At 40.2% G+C, this 22,277-nt stretch overlaps 1 protein-coding gene across 2 annotated transcripts in view; it reads left to right on the top strand.

Annotated features, from left to right (window-relative positions):
• The first annotated feature begins 7,843 nt into the window (after window positions 1-7,843).
• The window catches only part of nek7 (NIMA-related kinase 7), a 49,047-nt gene continuing 34,613 nt past the window's right edge, over window positions 7,844-22,277 (top strand). Inside the window, exon 1 of one of the 2 annotated variants that reach the window (XM_028402958.1) lies at window positions 7,844-8,157. The gene's annotated coding sequence lies outside the window, so the exon portion shown is untranslated. The remainder of the gene's footprint in view (window positions 8,158-22,277) is intronic. The other variant, XM_028402957.1, reaches the window with a different exon arrangement.

The raw sequence follows: 22,277 nt of genomic DNA on the forward strand, positions 1-22,277 counted from the left end.
TTATTAAATTTGTGTGAATAAAAATACTTTGCTTTAAACGGCTTTTATTTTTCATTACACTCGCCATTTTTGTCTTCTTTCTCGAGTACAGTTTTCCGTTTGTCACATCAACAAATGATAGAAAACATTCAGTTATTAATTTTCTTTCTTTTTCTTTTTTTCTTTTGCTTCCATTTTTAATTTCTGTTTCCTATTTTATGATGTTTATGGTTTTAACGTAATGCCCCATGGATTTGCATCTAAACCCTGCAGTCAAAAATTGCTTTTTAATGCATGAACACATGGCTTTAAAATTTAAATAAAAAGGAATGCTGCAAAGCATATATTGATATTTATATATATATATATTTATGCTTAACTTATTGGTAAACCTAAAATGAAGTAAGAGTAAATGCAGACCCCATAAAGCCAGGTTGCTCTGTAGTTAATATATTCTTACTCTATCGTTTCTTTCAGGGAGAACAAATCTTGGGGCATTACAGCCATACATCCCGACGTTTGAAAATTCCCTAAAGTATTAACAGAAGGGGGAAAACTTTGATGGGAATTCCTCACCATTGAAGACAAAGACAGTATTAGGATAAGATGATAGAATATTGAGAAACAAATAAACACAAAATCTGTTTCAGTTCAGCAAATGTACAATTTTTTCTTTTTCTTTCTTTTTTTTTGTTTAAGAAAAAAAAAACAACAACTAAAGTTTGTCCTGAATGTTTGAATCCATCAAAAGAGGAGACCCAACAGTGTATAATATTTATGAGATCAATGTGAAAAAAATAAATAAATAAAACCTGTATTGGAATGCACAAAAAAGTGATAATAAAATGTAATGTAACATAGTAACAACAACAAAAAAAAGAAGAAAAAAGACACTGACAGGAAGGCAGGATGTGACTGAAAGGCATCCGGTGTGAAACAGAGGCAGTATGGATGTAACTGGTATGAACACACACACACACACACACACACACACACACACACACACACACACACTTTCTCCCACTGCCCTGCTCCTATTGTAAGCACAATATATACAGTACATTTACACATACACACACACACACACACACACACATGCTGCTGCCCCCCACCCCTTCCCCTTCACGTACCCCCCCCCCCCACCCACACCCACCCAAGACTCAGCTTGCTAAATAGAAGTTTTCTTTTGTCACAAGTGTCATTTCATAAAAACACATGGCCTCCTTGAAACTCGGCAGCAGGATGCCCATCAAATATGATGAGTGTATGAAGAGGACTGCAGAGCTGGAGCTTTGCCATCTGGCTGTACCGAGGGAAGGAAGTGAAGAAAAAAAAACAAAAAAAAAACAAAGCCGATAAGGAAGAGATTCTCATTCTGCATGCACCTCATCATCTTGTTAACATTTTCCTTGAGATGTATATTATTTCTTTTGATTTAATGTATGATTTATTGTCAGCTGCAAAAATAAAGCATATGAAAACGATGTCCCTGATGCCCATATAGTACCTCATGTGGAAAACAAATGTCACTGCGAGGACGTGGATGCTTCAAGCTTATTTGTTCTTGACATTCAGCTTACTGTAAAGGTTATTTGGTTTCTTACCTCATTACTGTGAATATTTGTGAAAGCAGTATACCTCTAGTGAGTCCTAAATATCTGGCTTCTACACATTACATACATTTTGTTTTTGTTACGAATTAAAAATTATAGTTGGCAATTGCACAGGTTACTGTTTTTATAATAAAGGTTAAAATCAAGCAACCTTCTTCGATAAGTACTTTGATTTTAGTCATGCAGTGTATTTAGCAAACTGTACTGTCTCAGTACTTTGTATGAATGCTGGGTATGCACACCATAAAGAAGGTGTGTTGTGGAAGGAGAAAAAAGAAAGAGAGAGAGAGAGAGAGAGAGAGAGAGACTGAAGCCACATGGGGACCAGTAAACAGGCTGGTGTTGAATTCCAACAATGTGGGAAACAGCTAACACTTCAGTCAGTCCAAGAGGAAACCTCAGTCGCTGGGGTGCCTGTGCGCTGTGGCAGCAGGCCTGTGTTTCACGGGGGCTGATGGGGGAGGACAGTGGGTGGGTTGACACCACAGAGCTACAGGAAGCAGGGGCTGGAGCAGGAACACAAACAAACACAGCCAGCCCTGCTCACTTTTTGGAGCATGCAGCGGGATGAAAATTCTGGACAGCATCATGGCCCTCGTGTTGACAAGAATTTCAGGGGTTTGCTGTTGGGCTGCTGGTGACTGGAATGCTTCTTATCGCTAACATTTCTGCATGCATATGCCCCTGTGTGTGTGTGTGTGTGTGTGTGTGTAATATAAGCAAAGCCTGATCAGCCTTCTTCTTGCCAAAGGGGTTACTTCCCCCAATTCAGGTAATTCAAACATGTACACAGGCACATAGGAAAACAGCACATTGGTATTTTCTCTGTGGCTTTGGGGCATTTAATTGAACCAAATGAAAACCAAAGTAATACTAACTGGTATAAGAGATACATCTAAGTGCATTAGGCTCAGTGTATGAAGATAAGAGCAAGGTTGACTGCAGCAACAGGTAAGGAATGAGGCCTTCTCCCATCTGACACCCTGCTCTACCGCTCTTATCTCTTCCTCCTGTTAAATGACAGCTGTGTATGACTATACAAAAACAATGCTGACAACGTTGTCTGTTTTCTGTCACACGAGGAGTTTTTTCAGAAAAAAATGTGCACTGCTGACACAAGTGGGACTCACAAAGAGAAAAAAAATATCTGAAAATTTTATAAAGGTCCTTCCAGCTTGTAGATAAAGTAGAATTCCTTACAGCTTTGCATTTACAGATGGAACAAATATTCTGCCCCAAGTGCAAATCTATCTATCTATCTATCTATCTATCTATCTATCTATCTATCTATCTATCTATCTATCTATCTATCTATCTATTTTATATAATATTTTTTACATTATTTTATATGCAAATAGCACTGCCATACTACACATATGGGTGCAAATAGCCACATTGTGCATGTGCTGGCAATGGGCACTGAAATGGTTAAGTTTGCTATGCAAACATCTAGCTTTATGTTTCTGCTACACTATACACCTGGATGTAAATACACATTGGCTAGATTAGCATTGATGGCCACAAAGAGCATCATGTATTTAGTGACAAAGAGCAGCCGCTGTGCTGCAGAAATCTAACTTTTTCTGTGGTTATATCAGATTTGTGTCAGGCGCATGCAATCTCATAAACACTCACCCAGTTTCTTGCTAATTTCTCTGGGCTAAGTTTTACTGTGACATTTCAAACCGAGACCTGATATTTGGTAAAGTCTGTCTCAAAAATGTATTACACATAAAGGTCAAATGAGAAACCAACTACAAGGCTAAGCACCGTGCCTGTCATCACACAAAATATCATACATAATCTCCAGCCTCCATTAACCACGCTGGAGTCAGGTGGAGCTTTGTGACAACATCAGCAAAACAACCACACCAGTGGTTGTCTAACACTGTGTGTGCATCACAAAAAAACTGTCAACACACAGGTACACTGAGAGCAAAGCTACAAGTGTGTGTGTGTGTGTTTCTGTTTCAGGACAAAACAAAGTTGTGCCCACAATGTGTATGGAGGGATCAGTTAACTCCAGGAAAGTGTGTTTCTGCAGGCACACACACACACACACACATACTAGGTCACACACATACATTATCACACATTACACACACAAAGTGACAGGCGACAGGGTCAAAACAAAGTATGGAATAATCACTGAGGCAGAGGGCACACCTGCAGTTTACATGTTGCTCTGATAGTGTTGTTTCTATTGTCACTGCTTGGTATGTATGTATGTGTCTCTCTCTGTGTGTGTGTGTGTGTGTGTGTGATAGTCTGCCAGTTCCGCATCAGTTCCCTCCTCTCATTGCTAGGCGCCTATTTAACCTCAACTCGCACACCAACCACCCTGCTAACTCAAATACACCATGGCACCAGGACACACACATAGACAGATGTCAGAGAGGGGTGACGATGTGAATGAGACACAGCTCAACTGTTACATGTGTGTGTGTGTGTGTGTGCCTGTGTGTGTGTAAGAGAGAGAGAAAGAGAGAGAGAGAGAGAGAAAGAGAGAGAGAGAGGCTTAGGCCTGCCCCTCTGGTTGATGCAGAGCAGGTGGAGAGATCCATCCACTGTGCTGGGTGTTTGCCAAGACAAGGAACACACCAACACACACACACTTGTGCACATGTAAGTACACAAAACAGACACACAAAGGCATCTAATGAAAAACAGATTTTAAAAAAGTGATCTAGACAGAAATAATATGCCAGTTTTGTCCTTCACTTTATCACAGACTATCTCTCCTGTGCCTCATTTGCACGGTGCTCTCCACACGCCATAAATCCTTTATTTCTCTGTTGTGCCGTTATTCTATATTTACGCCTATTTGTTATGTGGCAGCTCACATCTAGACAACCTTGAAAATGCTGCGATCAAGGCTGACGATAACTACAGGTTGCAATTGCACTTTGAAGACAAAACAACATTAATTAGGGAATAAAATGGAAATGCAGGCATCACATGGATGCTGCCTCCAAAGTTCGCTTGGGTATATGAAGGGAGAGGCAACATTTTATACATATTTCCATCTGTAATTCTTTTCTCTTTTCCCTGTGATAGCTGTGCTCTGCGAGGCATATAAACAGGAAGCTCGTCTGCATTGATACGGCATGATTCGGTGTGTGTGACAGGTCATCTTTGTACTGGTGGAGTGTAACCTCTCAGTTCTTGCTAAACCTTCAGGATGCACGCAGCTCCTCTCCCCTCCATCTGCTGGTCTCTATGAAGTCTGCACCCGATCACAGGAGCTTTGACTGCAGCTTCTGTCTCTACCACACTGCAGTCAAACCCAACCCCTGAGCCAGATCAACAACACACAGGGAAATAAAGAAGACATGAATGAAAACACCAACATTTTTCTTTTTCTTTTAAGTGTTTAAATGTGTTTTCAGCCTCTGGGTGTGAGAATTCTGCATATTTAGCAGAGATATGTAGAATTTATACGTGTATGAAAAACAAAACTGTGCATTTGTTGTGAGAATATCGCAGGTCGTGTTCACCATATATGAATCCGAGTGTTTTAATGGATGTTGGCCTTACCCGGTCAAATTGCGTTCAGTAAAAAAAGGCCTGAAAGAGTTTGCTGTAACACATCAGAGGTAAATGTCACGTTTACAGTAAAATGTCATAAGCATCTCAAGCAATTCAACCCTCCTCATTTCCCCTGGAGGAAAAACCTTTTTCCACCGTAGTTACCTGCAAGCGACACCGGAAAGTTTGAAAAGGATGTGATATACTCTTCATGCTTAAAAAAAATATCCCCGAATCAAAAGGAAATCCTTCCTGTTAAAATAAACAATATCGGCAAAACAAAAAAAAAAGTTTGCCATTGGTTTAAAGCAGCAGATCAGTGCAGAGAGCCACTTTTAGAACAATGAAAATCCAACACGATTATTAAACAGTTTTCTACCAAACAGGCGTGGAAGGCATACGTGTTGAACTAGAGGATCTCTGGGTGCAGCTCCCCTTACAGACTGATGCATTACTTTTCATCCATCCATCTAATTATTCCCTTAGAAACCTGAAATTTGAAGATACAAAAGACCGTCCCTATCTGTCACTGAGCGGCATTGATCTTATTGAAAGAAAATGTGGGTGTAGAGGAAACCCAATATAACTCATGCCATTAAATTCCACACAGCATTATTCACGTACAGAATTGACAGATTTCTGTGAGACGTTTCTTTTAATCTTCAACTGTTGTTGAAGAAAAAGGGGGAAAAAATCCCACACTCCAGGCATCTCTCCCTTCTCCATATTTGCAGTGAGGTTAACAAAAAAGACTATTGAAGTAGGGAGAAAAAAAAAACACAACCCCACCTAACTTGTTGATTATTAACAATGAGGATGGAAAGAAGACAGATGTGTTTCCTGTGTATCAGCTGTGTTTGAATTGTCAGTCTGAAATCAGCGCAGAAGCTTTTATCAAAGCAAAGTAAGCTGATCAGTCGCAGATGCTCTCGCTGTCCATGCGAGTCAATCTGCAATACCATTTTTGTCAATAAGTTCTCTTAATATTCCCAATTACACACACTGCGTGAGTGTCAGGGGATATGTGGGTATTCTGCATGCATGTGCATAATGATAGAAAGAGAGACTCTGTGCATATTACTGTCTGCCTCCGTCACGTTCAGGCATTGACACTTACACATCCTCAACAGATCCTCACGCAGACTCTAAGCAAAGTTAGGATATATCAGATATTTTAGTTTTAGCGCAACTTAAGAAAGTGTCACTAAAACTAAGTGAATGTGAGCAGAATTTGGAGCTTATTTCTCTTACCTGTCCAGGGTGGACCCCGCCTCTCGTCTGTAGATGGCTGGGATAGGCTCCAGCCCCCCCCCCCCCCCATGACCATGCACTGCAGGACAAAGCGGGTTCAGATGATGGATGGATGGATGTCTACGCTTACTCCAAACCATTTCAGAGAAACAAACTGTAATCGTTACTAAACTAAGTCAGCGTCTGTTTCTTTATGTTTTACATAAAAGAGATACTTTTATTATTTATTTCATGCGTACGAAGATGTAAGCTTTTGTGAGTTTGCTAAATTCTGTCAGTTTTATGCTCAAACGTTTGGACTTCAGCAGCTACTACTACCGACACTTCAACATAATATTTTCCTTCTGAGCCAGATTATCAATTGGACAAAGTGGCACCAAATGTGCTGGTGATTTGAGTCATCAAATCTCTTTTGGAAATTTGCACCACTAATTGTATTTATTGATTATTTTTTTTAACATTTTAAGAATATTTATATCATTTTACACAGTACCCACATGCAGAAATTCCAACGTGTTTAATTAAGTTTCTTTTATAGTGTGCTTTTTATGTAAGTTGATTAGCATCCAATGCACTACAAACATGTCTGAAGCAAAGTGTTATTTTACATTTGATTATTTTTACAGTTTGTCAGGTAAGTCTACCCCCACATTGTACAGACGGGCTGTTGGCATGAGGTGGACTCGAACATTTGGGAAAAATAGTGCACATTGTGTTAAAACATTCTTTAGCTGATTCTAAGAAACATTTGTGTTTATTGTAATGTGTTTTCTGTGTTAGTAAAAATAGTGGATTTAATACCAGGATTGTGGCCTAAAAGAAAAAAAAGTGTAACAGGATTTCATATTTAGATTAGAATACAGAAGGAGTAACTGTATTTAATGTACAGTCAAACAGAGGTTGAACCACTTCAGCTGCATACTTGTGCAGATCAGCCTGTTAGCATTGTTAGCATAGTAGCTAGGTGGAAACAAACAAACCACCAAGTGGAGAGCAGCCAGTTTACAGCATGATGTGTAAAATATTTACATAACAGTCTATCCAGTGAAGCATACCTACTCACATGCCCGGGATCTGTGCAGCTTTGAAGATTCATGCTGCCATGCTTTATTCATCTGTGTGATAACAGCATGGGTTTTCTTTTTTTATTGGTTTTCGCTCCAACTTGATGATGCTGTGAAAAATAAAAGTCAAAGGAAAAAAAAAGGTTCTTAGTGTGACTCCTGGGTTTATTTAGTTACATGCAATAATGATATAAGGGGATGCTGAAGTCATCCAAAGCATTTATACTAACTGTAATGTTGCCTACATTAGAAGTGTAGCCTCCACCAGCCCTGAATGAATGGAAACAGAGCAGGATGAGGGTGTGGTGGTGGTGGTGGTGGTGGTTGGAGTTTGAGTTCCTCTGTTGAATCTCGCGGTATTTGACAGCTTCCCTCCACTCTTTGACATTTGCCCCTCCCCTGCGCTCCGGGAATGCTGGGTTGTTTACATTACTGGCACACGGGTCAGCAGTGTGGTGATGAGGGGGGCCTAGCAGTGGAGAGTCCTGTCTGAAAACACGTACACATCTCACTCCGCTGGCTCTGCGGCACAGGCGCTCTCTGCGAAAACAACTTTTCTAGCGCTCAGGCAAAGTGCCACGCAAGAAGAAGACGAGAGGCCTGCCGACTCAACTTTCTGCAGCGACCTTGGAAAGAAAGGGAAAGTCAAAACAAAGACAACCGCCATCAGGAGAAACTCAGCGTGAAGAAGGAATATCTTAGCAACAGAGCCCCACTTCCTGGTAAGAACTCAGTTAGCCGACAATAAATTTACGAAACTCAACACAGCTCACAAAGCGCTTATACAGTGTTGTCTTTTTAGTTTTGGACTTGTTTGTGAACTGACAGACTTATAACACTCGTAGCAGTCACTAGTCACGAGTTTGACACTCACTTGTGAAAGTTTCTACGAAGTTCGCTAGCTAACTTAGCCTGTTAGCTAGCTAGCATGTCGCTCTGCTAACTCTGACTGACTTTAAGTTACACAGTGGAAACTGTCAGTGAACGTTAATGATCACAGTGTACGGAAGAACAGATTTCTCCTCTCATAATGAAGCCATTCAGATAAAACTATGGTGGAAACATGACAATGGCGACTTTTGATGCTATTCTAAAACGTCACAGTAACGTCATAGTAACTTTACATGAACTACATGATCCAAAACTACTTTACAAGGCCTATCTGTCTTTGGGCTGGATGTTTTGTTTTGTTTAGGATTTTATTTTTGTCTTTGAAGTACAAACATTTTTGTGTGTTCATAATTCTCTTGTGTTGAAGTGGTAAAGGCTGTCAAAAGTTATGCATTTCTAACAGCTCAGCTTAGTATCCTTAATAATACTAATTGTTACTGGTTATCAAAGCATTCTCAGTTAAATAACATGCCACCATGCAAATGAGTTTAACACAGGGGATATGGGAGTTGCAGAGTCAGTGAACTTTTCAAGTGAACGTCTTTATTGTAGTGTATATAATGCATCCACTCTGATACTTTACAGGCACATTAGTAGCATTTTTGTTTAGTACCTGTTTATGTTTACAGTACATGCAACATGAAAAATCTGCTTACATGATCACAGTGGTATTCAGGTTTTTGTTAACTTGTTGTACCTTGATTTCTTACTTTTTAAAAAACTTTTTCCTGTGACTTGCTATTTTGTGAGTCATAATGGGTCATTGCAAAACCTTTACATACTGATTACACCATACTTGTGTAGTTGTCTCACATTTTGCAATATATCGTCCTAAATCTTTTTCAGTACTAATGTAGTTGTACAAACACATACTGTTATAGAAAAAAATACAATAAGTAAAAGTTCAGATTACTCATACAGGTGCAATTCAGTGTGTCTCATCTCTGCAAATCCTATTCATGTTGGAGGGGGGGTCACATATGTCGGTTGAAAGCGTTATCATGTGCCATGTTGCTGTCGCTGCATATCACAGCCAAATATTTCCGGCGTCATACTAGCACGTTTGGCTAAGCTGCTGAGAGATGATTCAAACAAGAGTTAGTGGGAACTGACATACCTTGTTGACCCAATTATTACTCACTCCTCTGTTGCCACATCTGATCATCGTCAGAGACAACAGGCTTGAGTCTGCCAGCGTCATCAGGTGATTGAGATTCACACTGGCTGTCTCTGTGAAGTTGACTATCAAGGAATGTGTCATGAACCGGATGATCAGAAAATGGCTGCCAAATGTTTGCATCAGTCTCTGCGGTGAGGGATTTCTGCCAGTATATCCCACTTTGAATTTCAGCTGATGAGAGTTGGATTAATTTTGACAGGCCTTTGGCAAAAGTCAATGATTGAGCCTGGTTGTGTTGTTTGAATTTCATAAGGGCAGCCTGAAGAGTGGTGATAAATTATGTTTAATCAGATTGAACAACTCCTGAGAATATTAGAAGTTGTTATTGTTGGAAGATATGCTGATAGTATTTCATAGTTTTGAAGCAGAGCTAAGTATACAGAATATTGTTCCTGCCGTAAATGAAGCCTGAGGTCAGTTACGTGGCCATACATAGTATTGTCTCTGTCAGTGCAGTTTCAATGGAGCGTGAGACTTACAACCACTCTGAGACACAGAATGAAAACTAAAATGCCATCCATTGGCGTAGAGAACTCTGCTGTACTCACAGTAATGATTTAGCGCTGTGGAATTTACCAAATCGCTCAATCCTGTGAGAGTTTCCTGTTTTAGCCCTGAAGCAGGCCCCTCTACTGGATTAAAGATCAGATGAGACATTTGTCATCTGACCACTTTAACAGTCATCTTGCCGTTGGGTTTTCACAAAGAACAAAAAAAATGTTAGCTATTTTTTTCCTTCACAAAGCATATTTGAAGAAAGATACTTCCTGAGGCCATTTTGAGCTGCATTAAACACTGTCTTTTGCATGATGTCAAAGACCTTGGCCACGCATTGTACAGAATCCAGACTTGCAAAGGTAGTAGATTGCTATATAAGCTACTTTGGTTTCTGCGTTTGAGTTTTAAGATGATTAAATGCATAAAATAAAAAAAATAAAAGTGTAAGTAAGTGTGTAAAAATACTTTCCTTAGAAGAAATCAGAATAATCTTTCCTTTCCAGGCTTGGCTTGATTTACAATTTAGAGTAAAGTCTTTGGCACTGAGAGTGGGCTGTCTAAGCAGCATCTTACGCTCCTCTCAAACAGGCAGCCTGTCAATATTTTTCATATCCATCTCCTCCCTGTCTTATGAAGGGTCACCGATGTTTCAAGCATTCAAATATCCTTGGAGGATGCCTCGCAGCTCTGCATGTCATGTGAGAGTTCTCAATTTCACTGTGCCATTGATGCCTTCTCTCATTGGGCTCTAAAGTGCTCTGGGGGGAAAGAGACTACAAAGAGATGCAAACACGAAAATTACTGACCTAGGACCTTGTTTAAAGTTTATGAAATGCTTTCGGTGCCCTTGGGTCAGCTTGTGCCATGACCGCACAGTACTAGTATTTTTTTTTTCCACAGCATAAGGTGTTGAGAAAACAGTTTAATTCATGCCTTTTTAACCATTTTCTGGGTTTTATCTTTGGATCCTGCTTTGTATGAAACAACTCTATTTATATGTACCGCAATGGACTTATGAATCTATTAAGGTAATTGATTAATGAAGGCATTAAAACAAAGGAACATCTTTTAGTACTTAGCAAAGAGCCTTAAGCTAGAAATTAAACAAGTTGAAGAAATAAATCTAGCTGTCTTTATCCTTATACACAATCTGAATGTTAAGACAAAGCCTATATAGCAATAACATTACATGTTGTAACATTATAACATGCACATTAGCGTTTCAGTGAAGACTCATCAATAAAGAGTCATTTGCTTGTTTTGATTGAAGTGGAGTGTTTAAAGGATTCAGTTGTAACTCAGATTGTAAGTGTACTGTCTAAGTGGAGTTTGTATTTTATTATCTATATTTCATTACATTATGTTTTTTTTAACATTATATCATGATTCAATTTGATAACATTATCAAATTGACTCTCAGTCCAGCAGTACAGTCCTCAGGTTTCTGTCCGGTTTGTTAACATAGACCTAAAACTTGTGCATCGTTTAAAGATCTTGTATTAACAGCAAGAGCTCTCACTCTTTCGATCATTCATGCTACTACATACATACACAAACACACAATGACACAAGTGATAGATTAGATTATCGACGCTTTAACATTTAATAATCAATTTAGAATCTTCCACGGCCAAATCGCGATGCATCGAAAAATCAATTTACGAAGTTTTTTTGTGGATTAACAGCATGAACTCTATAGAGCAGACATCTTATCGCATGTAACTCTAGTATACTGTAACTCAGTCTATAGGTTATGTTAAATTTAAACAAAACTACCAAAGTCATGTTGGCACATTCTGAGTTGTGCAAGAAAGATGGCTCTCAGACAGAATTTTCTTTTCTTTTTCTTTTTTTTGTAAATTGGTGATCACTCTCTACTCGTCCACTTTCCCTTTCTTTCTCTTTTGATTATCCACACATAAAAATACAAATCCCTCAGGATACAAATTCACTTTCACGGTATAATTACAAGATGCTATATGCCACTGTAAACACCACATCAGTGACAGTGACAGTATGCATTTGTCATGAGAGGAGACAAAAGCAGAATGAATTTACACTCATGAAGAGAAAAAGAGAGATTTTTTTTTGTGTGTTGTTTGCTGACTGTGCTATGGGCATTTGTTCCATCCTCACCACAAATAAGCCTTAATGTTTCACATGGGATTTACTGCAGAAGAGAACATATTTGTATGAGAGCATCTTGTTTTGACAGATTGTCTGATTTACCCTCCCCCCTTTCTGCGTGAAATGCCAGGGATATTTCCTGCAGTCTATTTCTTTTATGTTCAATTTTGTTTTCTTTAATTCTAAGTTAATTAACAGGATAAAAAAATGGGATAAATCTTGGCATTTTTAAATTGTATCAGTATTGTCTATATATTTTTCACCAAACCTTCCACATTCGAAAACAAAAAGCACATCTGGGTTTATTACGTGGTGAGAAAGGGTACAATCATTCTTCCCAGGTCAAAACAATCTGCAGTAGTCTTGGCTATTCATTGCCTCCATTTACAACTGGCAGCAATGTAATCATAGCTGAATTTATGCTTTCCATATTGGTGTCTGTGAAACAGCTGTGGACATCATGGAGGTGTGGATGGAATAAGGCACACACTTAAGACATGCACCTTTCAGTTCCTCTGCACATTAGCTTGTTGTTTTATTCCACTGTAAGACAGAATTTTAAGATTGGCCTGCAGACCTTTCCACTTAAAAGTTGTTTTTTGTTTTTCGGTGTATGTGCAGGCAACCATTTTTCCATAGGCACTAGCATCCATGCTTTTTTTTTTGCTACTTACTGTAATACAAGCAAAAACATTTAATTATAAAATTCGTATATGTTTCTTTGTTTCATGCTGCCACATTTTTTATGGGAGACTGGTTCCCCCCACCCCCTTTCTCCCTCTGTGTTTTTACCCTGACTCACAGCAGTCTTCCAAGGGCTCCCTGGTCTGTTGGTTTGGCCTAGGGCTTTTGCGGTTGTGGTCAGGGCCTAGGGGTACGAAGAAGTAAGAGGAGTCATAATGAGAGGCTCCCCTCGACTACTGCTGCCCAACCTGTCCTCAAGCCCCTTTGTCTCGCTCCCCTCTGTGCCACCCATCTCTTCTCTCCTCTCCTTTCCCAGTTCTGCATTCCTCAATCTGCCCTTAGCCCATGTGAAGCTGAGTCTGTCCCCCTGTTATTGCCTCTGCTCTCCTGGGGGTCCTTTCTACCTGGGGCCTCCCTTCAGCCTCCTCCTTCCTGCCCAGCCTGGCCCACTGTCAGAGAGGCAGGCAGCCTGACTCCCTCAGAGCAGCAGGAAGCTGCAGCAGCAGGGGTTAGGCCTGTATGGCGCTGCCGGCTGGCTCTGTCAGAAGTCCTGCCAAGCCAAGGATGAGAGACCTTTGCCAGTGCGGTACTGGGGCACCAAATAAAAACATTTTACAGATGTCTGATGGCAGGCATCAGGAGTAGGCAGTGGTTTACTCAAGCCTAGTGTAGGGGTGTCTTTCAAGTACGAATGATGTATGTGTGAATGTGTTTCTGTGCAGTATTTATGTTAAAGACAATTTGCTTTAAGAATGAATGGAGGAGCATGTATTGTAGTATGTGTAAGTGGTCCCGCTAGGGTAGACTGTAAGGAAGTAGCTTCCCTACTAGGGAAGGGAAGAAGGCTGTTCTGATTCAGGATTGGCTGAAAAAAAAGAGTGATTGATTTTGTTGGGTTGCATTTGAAGACAAGCAGAATCCAGTGCCGCTGTACTGTGACTGCCTGGCTGGATTCCCAACCAGTTCTGGCTTGACAGTTTAACAGTGAATATTTAACATTGCGCCGCACTGCGAGGCTTGGCTGTAAACAGCAGTCAGCAAGCAGCATAGCAGCAAAAGCTTGCATGACGCTGGGCCTTGGTTGTGAAGCCCACCTAAAAACAACGCACGAGCAGGAAGCACATCTTGAAGTTCTGATTTTAGAAAAAGGCAGATGGCATGGGCTGGTGGTGTCACACTGTAAAAAAACACCAGGATCCCCTGATGAAAGCAGCTCCCGCTTGCTTTGAACAGCGAGTCTGTCATGGTTGGTGTCTGCTGTGTGGCTCCAGGTCAAACTGTGATACGCAACTCCTGGAATTTGCGCTTTTTAAGTTTTTCATGTTCAAATCGTCTGAGGGAAAAAAAACAGAGGGGGGAAAACAGGAAGTCTCATTAATATTAATATTCTAATGTGTGAAAGAGGCAGTGAAGACCTCTCTGGTTTTGCAGCTTTAAACCCCTGCTGGGGAGCTTTTCTCCTTTTCTGTCTCTCCTGCTCTCTCTCCTTGCGTCTGTCTTCTTCCACAGTTTTGGTAACTGATGCTTTCATTTTCTGAATATTGTCAACTCTATTCTGATATAAATAAACCTATACTCAGATTCTTATATGATGCTTTTGGTTAAAATATCTATTGCGTAAAATGTGTGATTCCGACTTTGCACTGAAAACAGAGCTAAATCTGTTTTTTGTCTCTGTCTGCCACTTTTGACAATTTCTAACAAGGGCAAACTAATCACTGTCAACAAATTTGCAGCATTGATGGAATATTGTTTAAAATGCAAGTAATTATTTAATGATTTAACCCTAGACAAAGTTTCTGTTTCAGGTGGCATAAAAAAAATGCTCATTAGTGTTGTGTATTATTGTGATGAGTATCCATTGCCTATAGCTGCCTTCAAGCTCCTTCATAATGCTGCTTTGGTGTCTATTTGCATACATATGTATGTATGTATGTATTATGGAAATTCCTCCTACATGTAAAGGCACTTGTGTATGGTCCTTAGATAAGCAAACACGTTGGCTTGAACAGAGTGGGCATAGCTACAAAAACAGTGGCCTAAATTTCCAGTTTATGGAATTAAATTCCCCATACATGCACCCTTTGTGATGTGTAGCAGCATTTTATATCTTGTAATGTATTGTGAGAAATTTGTGACCATCCATATTATAATTGATATAGTGCAGATTTACAAAACAAAAAACTATATCCTGATCAGATCTATGCTTGTAAGTGTGGCATACTCAGGTACAAGTGTATAATTTCCATTAGTTGAACTTGTCACTGCTATTTCATCACCATGAGAGCTGTGATATGACAGCAAGTAGTTAATTTGTTAATCACCACACACTGTACTGATGTACCCACTTTGCACTGCTGCATCTACAAGAATCACAGGTGTGCTGAAGACCTGCTGCTTTGTGCTTGTTCTTGTTTAATTAAAACGGCTCCCTCCATGTCTTTACCTAAATATTAGGTCTAGCAGATACCAAACATCCGTGGTGGCAGATTTAAAATAATCAGATTATTCATTTATCACTTAAGCTTGAGTTTAGTGTTTTTTGCATTAGCTATTACCCTTCTAATTCCCACCTGGTCTTGTTCCAAAGAAATGAGGGTAATATGCAGAGTTTTACAGATGTTTTGATGAATATAGGGCAGTCCATCCTCTGTGTGAGGGACGGTGGAACAGGTCTGACATCTCTCCTGAACTGAAAAGGGAAATCCCTGCAGGCACAGGGAGGAGGGATAAGGGAGGAGGGCGAGAATGGAGAGAGGTGCGACCCCTTAGGGGCAAAGTTATTCTCTGATCGTCAGCTCCTTACACACACACTCGCACACATACTGGGATGCTCTGTCGATGTGCCGGGTAATGCACTCATGCAAAGAAGCTTGAGTGCCTGAGGAATAAAAATAAACATTTTGTGTGTGTATTTGTGCCTGCCTGTCTGCCGCCTGCGCTCACATGCACGGTAGTTTGTGCTTCTCTATTAATATGCGTCCAGAATGTACATTTTTGGGTTTTTTGGCTTGTACTGTTGGCCCGTTCTCTACAATTTTAAGAGAGTGGTAAAATAACCCCCATTTTTCACTTCATTGCTGTACATAGAAAATAAACAAGACGTATATCTCTTCTCTAGAATATTGATTTGTAACACAGAAGTAGCAAGAGAAAACGAAGCCAAAAGATTTTATTTTCTTGAGTGTTCAATCCAAAAATTTTGACTGGCTTCTATTTGCATTTATCTGATTTATTTTCTGTCCCAAGTTTCTCCTCAAAGCTGCACCTACTCTGTAAGACAGCACCATATGTCTGGATGTGAACATTATATCCCTGGCTGCTTGCACCCCTGTTGTTAATCATCACAGTTTCTATTTTTTCAAATTGAAAATTCAAAACCTTGAAGAACCTACAAAAAGCTGTTTATTTGGCTTTGCTTTGTACGGTTGCATATGTTGTCAAAGAGATCTATCGCTATGTGATGTAAGTCTAAGCCAGAATGAATAATGCTACTGGAAACGATCAATATTGTTGTGTTGTCATTTTTACAGTAAGGTCATCTTCCTCAGTGGAATGACATGGTTGTATACTCATGCTTAGGAAGCATGTAGCAACAGTACTGTGTCTGACCTCTGATTGAATAGCAGTGTTCTGGATCTGGTTAGAAGATTGTGTGTGCGTGTGTGTGCGGCAGCCAGCACTGCCCACCACAGAAGCCACAGCAGACTGAAACCGAACCAGAGCCAGACCCAAGCTTGATTTTTGTGGAGCCATGTTCCCATGGGGCCACTAATAGTATATATGCTGCCAGTTTTACATTCATTTCTGTATATGTCTGCATCTGTTTTGCATGTGAGTTTGTGTGTGTTACATTGACGTGTGGCCCACAGTTTGTGTTTGGGTTCTCTTTCTCTCCTTGCTGAATGAAAAGAGTTGAGCTAAGGTTGTTTTTGGGTTCAGGGTCTTTTAGATTTTTCCATTACTGACTGTGGAGATGCTGAAGGGTTGTGGTCTTCTTTCGTATGCCTTACCAAGCTTATAAGAAACCCCAACATGAGTCCTTAGCCCTCACGTTAGCAGTCAGCTATATAACGAGACATGCCTGGGAACCGCTCCTCTCACGTTACTAATGATTTGGACATCTTGTGCTTGTCATTTCCTCTTAGACAAACTTCTTTGCTAACACAAGGGAACTGCTTCAAACTATCCAAGGAGAAGGGGAAATCCTGCTTCATGGGTTTTGGTGAGGAGTATGGGAGACTGCTGGTTTTATGTCAAGGGAAAACGTACAAGTCTCCGTGTGTTTGTTTAAAGGTCGCCTCAGATGGGAAATTCAAATAACAAGGCTCATCATCTCCAAAAAACACAAAGATGTTTCAAGCAATTGCTGCTTTATCATGGCGGGTTAGAATGCAGTCACAGCCTCTGCATGCAGACTAGAAAGCAGTGAGTCTGCTGTTTATGTCAGTTTTTGCTGCCTTCTTCTTGCAGAGCCATCAGAGATACTACTGGAAGACAATATAGGGTAATGTAATTTCATTATTTGGTCACTGCCAGGAAGATGCCGCACTCATCTGTTGGCTTGATTACGAGAACAAACCTCAGAACACACAGCTGGTCTGATAGAGATAGAGACCAGACTCTGATTAAAAATGCTTTGTCAAATTTTATTTAGACTGCAGCAAATACTGTGCATGGCATGCCCCTATTTTTCTTCTTTGTGAAATCCTCTTTTTTTGTCCCCATTTTATTTCTTTAGTTTTTTTTTAATAGGCCCTCAAGACTTGCAGACAAACAGAGCTACAGCCCTGTGGTGCAGAGTGTCACATCTAATATCCTGGTGCCAGGGGTGATGAAGCTAATTTGGTGGTCAGTCAGTGACATGGCTAACAAACAAAGCCCCTGATAGTCCTGCAGGGCTGGAAACTCTGCTCTGCAATGCTCTGCTCTGAATTGTGAAAGAACGTGAGTTGTTGCTACAGGGCATTAACGCAACCTAAAGCCTTGGGATCTTCATCATACTGTGGTGTGCAACTGTGGGTGTGGATATTTTGTTCAAATGTACAAAGTGAGGGTGTGCACTTAGAAATACCTAAAATATCTGCTCTGTTTTTTTGCTCCAACCTCGTTTTGATGATATTTAGTGGTTTATAGTATGTCAGCACTAAATTTAAGATCAGTTATTTTGGGTCTTGACCTGAATATTAATATTAATGAACTATAAGGATGTCACACTTAGCAGCTAGCGCTTTCTCCTTAAAGAAAAATGACAAAAAACAAAATTACTTATAAATCCAAACCTATTTACTGCACTCTTTAAGTACTGCCATTTTATTTGAATACCCACATAGAAATGCATATAGATGACAGAGCTCTTTATTCTTAAAATCTTTAGCTTTTTATTATAGTTGAATTATATCCAATGAATTGTATTTGAATATAAGTCAATCATGTACAACAAACTTTTGTATGAGAGACAAAAAAATATATGATTTTAGTATTGTTAAATAAGTGGATGTTAGTTGACTAGTTTTCTGCTACATGATAAAAACATCTAAAATCAGTCTGATATCTGATAAATGAATAATATTGTGTCAGTGTATTTATAAATGATTGCCAATTTATTAAGTTCTGGAGTTTCTTAAATATTTTTAAAGTTTTGGTATCATTTGCATTGATGAAAACAGCTTAATTTTCATGCTCTTGATTCACTTTCTCTTATGCATTTGGTTTCTATTTTAACTGAGGTGTGATGGTGATATGGCATTTTGAAGGGCTGCGAATGAAGGTGTGCAAGCACAGCCCAAACCCCCAGGGTCCCCTCTCCTGAACGCCTGGGGGGTTCTCTGCTTCACACAGCCTGCTCCTTGACACACTAAGCTGGTTTCTGTGAGATCACACAGCTGTCTTAAACGTAGCTCTGTGTTTTTGCATACTTTGCCCACACAATTTTGTCTTTCCTTACACAGTCAGCAATTTGTCAATATACCTTGTTTATTCTCAGTGATTGACAGTATGAATTGGGTTCACCTAGGAATAGGGGGTGGTAAGAAAGAAAGACAGAGGGGTATTCTGGCTGGTGGTCTTTTTTCAGTGGGTACTGTGGCTGTCTGTCACTCCTCTTTTATCATTGAAATTGGAGTTTATCTTTTACAAGCTTGAGTGGAATGTTTTTTGTTTTTCAAGTGATTATTTGCATCCTCCTCGGCTGCTGGCTCTGCCTGATGAAATGAGCACATCAAACAGTGCTCTGTGCTAACGAAGCAGTGCAAGCTGGCTGCTGCCTTTTACTGTAAAGCACCTGCTGAAGTGACAGACTGGCAACAAAGGGCCCTTCGCCACAAGAGAGCCGTCAGTGCCGCTGTAGAGTGGGCAGGACAATAGAGCAGAGAGGTGGCCTGGGCTTTTAGCCACGTGCCAGCTCGTGTCGAAAACACACAGGAGCAACAGAGCACAGAGGAGCATGAAGGGGAGGAGGTGGGGAGGACAAGAGCAACAGAGATGGAGAAAGGGGAGGAGAGTGGCTGACACCTGCTTGTGCTTGAGCTCTTTTCTTAATGGTGGACATCTTTACTATAGACACTGGTTGAGAATACCAAATGAAAATGGAGATATAAGGGCATACAAATGTGCAGGTGTGCTTGCACAGGAAGACACACACGGAGATGAAGACAGACGAGAAACCGGTGTTAGATTACTGGCTCACAGAAGGTCAGGTGATAGTGCAGATGTGTTTTATGGAGAGTGTAGTGGGTAAAATGTACACGCACAAAAGCAGAGCGTTGTGCTAGTTTATTTGGATTGTTGGGGAATAAATCAGTGCGGGCCTCACATGAAGCCCAGGATATTTGTGCTGTGCTATTTACTTCTGCAGTGAAATAATCATGAGCCTATAAAAATCTGAAAGTGAAAAATGTAAAGGATAGCTATAAATAGTTGGCAGGCAGTATTATGGATCACTGGCCTTGTAGTGTCCCAGTGGACCGTCGTGGATTTCTTTTCCCTAATTTCCTTTTTTATCATTTTGCTGTACTCTCTCCACTAGGGAGGGGGTGAAGGTCGGAAACACACACATATATACACATACTTTTATACACGCAACAACAGAAACATCAAGGTCATTTTTTGTTTTTCTGACAACAGCCCATAAACACTTCTTCTGAAACCCAACTTAGAAACACATACAGAGTTTGTTTAGATCCACCTTCAGCACACACATGTGCACGTTTTTGCGGTCTGAAATAGACCCAGCCATTATTACAGCAATGTTCTGCCTGTTCTTGAATTGTGAATCCTGTTTGATGTCACTGTTGTTGTTTGGATCTTCTGTGTGACTCCTTTGACTCTTGCTGAGCTGGTCCTTGATTAACTTTTGTAGGCAGAGAAAACGAAAAAGTTGAAATAGTTGGACTGTGTAGTGTGTTTGGCTGGCTTTCAAAGCTTTCGCCTTTGTTGCTGTGTTGTGTTATTTCTTTTTCTTTTTTGATTGAGAGACAATAAAATGTCCTGTCTTCATTTTCTATTCTGTCAAGTGTTGGACTGTCTTACTCAAAGACCTTAAAAGACAGGCTTGCATGCTGAGGTGTAATTGGTCCTCTACCCCTCTGTCTCTTTCTCAGCTCATGGTCCAATGAACATGAGTGCTTGCGCATTTGGGCTAATGATTTTGAATAGTGATTAAAATGAATTGGAAAGTGTGCTGCTTCTGTAGTATCCAGACCCTTCCATCATTAGTGGCTCTCTTCCTCTCTTGCTCTTTCTGTATCTTCAGTGTTAGTGGAACAGGGGTTTTAGAAGAGGCCTGGGGTGGGCTTTCATGAGCACAGACTCAAAGGTTTCTCCATTTCTTGTAATCATGGACACCACTCTTCCAGCACTTTCACTGTCGTCTTCTGGCTCCTCAAAGGTCTCTTTGATTTTTCTCACATCGTACACCCAGGCCAGATAGTGTCACATTACAGTTCTCCCCTCTCCCTGCTTTACCCTTTTTCTCTTTTCTCTTCTTCCTAAACTCCAGCTCATCAGTCTGTGTTCATATGTATTGTCCTCAGATTGAGAGCTGATTTAGCACTCTTCTCTTTGTGACCGCTTAATTCCAAGACCCTTCCTCTTCATTTCCCATTCACCCCTCTCCCATCCCTCTCAGTTTGCCTTGATCCACCTTTTTATAATCATCTCCCTCTCTTTGTTTTTCCTGTTCTCCTGTTTTAAATGAATTATGCAGAAGGGAGGAAATAGGGATTAAAGATGAGCTAAAGCCAGTGCCAACTTCAGCGGCATACACAGCTCTACACTGTCTCTCTCAGGACCATGAACACATCAGGGCTAACAAGCTTCTTTTTTTCCTCTTTCTTGTGGCATTTTTTTCTCAGTTCTGCATCTATCTCACTGTCCTGCACCATCCCTGCTGTGCCCTTTTTTCTTCTTTTCACCCTCGGTTTTGCCCTATTTGAAGGAATATGTGATCTTTCATGTCAGACAGGACAACTTGTTGTGCACAGTGTTGCAAAAGCTAACTTGTGCATACTTTTTTGAGTCCTCCCCCCTTTTTTCCATTTCATTTACTTCAAGCACCAGGACCTGAAGAGCATTTTCTCTTTTTATTTCAGCTGCACAGAGAGGCTGAAAGATAGCAGTACCAGAACCTAAATAAGATAAAATCTGAAGATTTGATTGTGGTACAGCTCATGAACTTTGCTCCATCAGTTGGTATCTGTTGGTATCAATGTCCTGAGTTATTTTCTGAACATCAATGTTAGCCGCAATTATTTTCTCACTGAATGCTAACTGCCAGTGTAGTCTACATTAAGAGTGAAGAGTGATAGGAAAAGCCCATAAGCAGACTTGACTGACTGTAATAAAATAAGTAAAGTCTTGTGTGTAAATACATAGATGGAAGAATTGTTTATCAGTCTTCCGCCATTAAAACCAATTATATGATAAGAAGCTGGTAAAATGGAGATATGTCTATTATAAGAACATTAACAAATGTTGTATTCTGAATACAGAAATTGCTCAACAACAGTCTGGTCAAATTCCCTGCTGCTCCTCTGTGTTGCTTGTCTGTCCTTTGTCATAATGTGTGGCTGGGTCTCCTGTGAGAACGTTAGGCTGGAGTCTCACTTTAGATGGAACACAGTCAAAAAACAGTGTTTGTATATTGGGTGGTTGCTGGTCTGGACTTTTATTTTACTTTTGTCAAGAAAAACCCACCCTCAGTTTGTCAGATAGAGATAGGCATTTACTTGTTGACTTCCCACTAAACTGTAAATCCCCTTAATTTTTTTTTATGCATAAAAATGATGTGTATCACACCCAACAGCCAGACTGTGGTGGGAATGATGAAAGTGCTTTTGGGTAATTTGCTTTTAAATTAAATTATATAATTGAGTACGAGTGTGTACTTCTGGTTTTAGGGGGAAGCGACTAAATAGCTAAATTAATACAGTTACATCTGTGCAAGCTAATGGCAAATTAGAT

Source organism: Parambassis ranga, chromosome 4 (assembly GCF_900634625.1).
Source record: "Parambassis ranga chromosome 4, fParRan2.1, whole genome shotgun sequence".
Taxonomy (NCBI): domain Eukaryota; kingdom Metazoa; phylum Chordata; class Actinopteri; family Ambassidae; genus Parambassis; species Parambassis ranga.